The sequence below is a fragment of the Triticum dicoccoides genome, unplaced genomic scaffold (assembly GCF_002162155.2).
Source record: "Triticum dicoccoides isolate Atlit2015 ecotype Zavitan unplaced genomic scaffold, WEW_v2.0 scaffold93115, whole genome shotgun sequence".
In the NCBI taxonomy this organism is placed as follows: Eukaryota; Viridiplantae; Streptophyta; class Magnoliopsida; order Poales; family Poaceae; genus Triticum; species Triticum dicoccoides.
This window is the reverse complement of record NW_021311216.1, coordinates 1-1,562: the sequence shown is the minus strand read 5'-3', so window position 1 is coordinate 1,562 and position 1,562 is coordinate 1. Positions and strand designations below refer to the sequence as shown.

Sequence of the window (1,562 nt, the reverse complement as noted above, 5' to 3'; positions counted from 1 at the left end):
AACTCGCAATCAGAGTAGCTGCAACAGAATTATCATTCAAAGCAACAAGCAAAGGGGCCACAAGAACAAGACAGATGGAATATAAGAACATCAGCCAGCTAACCTATATCTGTGTGAGCCCACCGACACCGTACGCCTCTGCTCGCTCTGCTAGCGTCCTGCTAGAGTCGTCAGGCTCATGCTGTTAACAGAGTCCTCCCTCGCTTCTTCAGCTTCACGTCTCCTTCCAACGAAATACGAAGGCTGCCTTGGTATCGTGAGTGGCATGGCCTCGTTTTCCAGCATAGAGACCAAAGCGACATGAGTGGCCTGGCACTCGGGCTGCCCTGAACGCACGATAATGCGATATGGATGCACAACGACTCTTGATGCAGCGAGCAGCTGTTCAGCAGCACAGTTTCTAGGAAATCCCTTGAGTTTCCTTCTTTCAGTAAGTTCCATGCCTGAAACATGGCCGAGGATAATAAGTTGGTATCTACGTTCGCCATGTTGTACTTGAGCAGGCCAAATTCAAAGTATTTGGTAGCACTTACATAATCTATAAGGTTTGGGAATTCCCTTATAAGATGTTGAGGTGAGCTAATCTTTAACCCACTTACAATCTCCAGTAGCAAGATCCCATTGCTATATGTGTCGGACTTGACCGAAAAAATGCCTTCCATCGCATATTCGGGCGACATGTAACCGCTGTTTGAATAGTTTCACAAGCAAGTGCACATGAATTAATTAGTTGAAGCACATAAATAGTCATTTGAGCATGTTTAGTCTAGAATTAATAGTTTAATACTCACTATGTCCCGACAACATGCCTAGTATTTGCTTGTTGCTGGTTTTCACCAAAGATCCTTGCTATGCCAAAATCTGATATGTTGGGTCTCAACTCCGCATCCAACAGGATGTTGCTTGCTTTGAGATCTCTGTGAATTATCGTCATTCTAGAATCGTGGTGTAGGTACACAAGTCCTTTAGCTACCCCTTTGATTATACTAAACCTTGCTGGCCAATCAAGCATAGATCTTTTAGCATCATCTGTACGCCGACAACAAAGCATGTGAAGCCATGTTAGTCTTAAAATCAAGCATGCTCATTCTCTGTACGTAAGAATCAATATACATGATTAGGACATACCAAATAGGAAGTAGTCCAAGCTTTTGTTGGGTAAGTATTCGTAAATAAGAAGCTTCTCAGCTCCATGGACACAGTAACCAAGAAGTCTAACTAAGTTTCTGTGCTGCAGTTTTGCAATAAGAACTACTTCATTTCTAAAATGCTCCATTCCTTGATCAGAGCACTTGGTTAGCCTTTTAACAGCAACTTCCTTGCCACCTTCCAGTTTTCCCTACGTGGTTACATAGTTCAGATTAATACTGAAAGAATACCTTCCACTATTGCAATCGTCAAAGTGACATTTATGTTACCTTGTATACTATGCCAAAGCCCCCTCTTCCAAGCACAATGGAGTTAGAGAAACCGTCTGTAGCAGGGACAATGTCTTCGTAGCTGATCCACAAAAAAATTGAATTCTCATCGTATAGTCCATCAGAACTGTCCGGTTCTAGCAT

The 1,562-nt window shown here is 42.8% G+C and overlaps 1 pseudogene; it reads right to left on the bottom strand.

Moving 5' to 3' along the window:
* Nucleotides 1-150: 150 nt before the first annotated feature.
* On the bottom strand, nt 151-1,553 carry LOC119348472 (annotated as a pseudogene).
* Nucleotides 1,554-1,562: the final 9 nt, after the last annotated feature.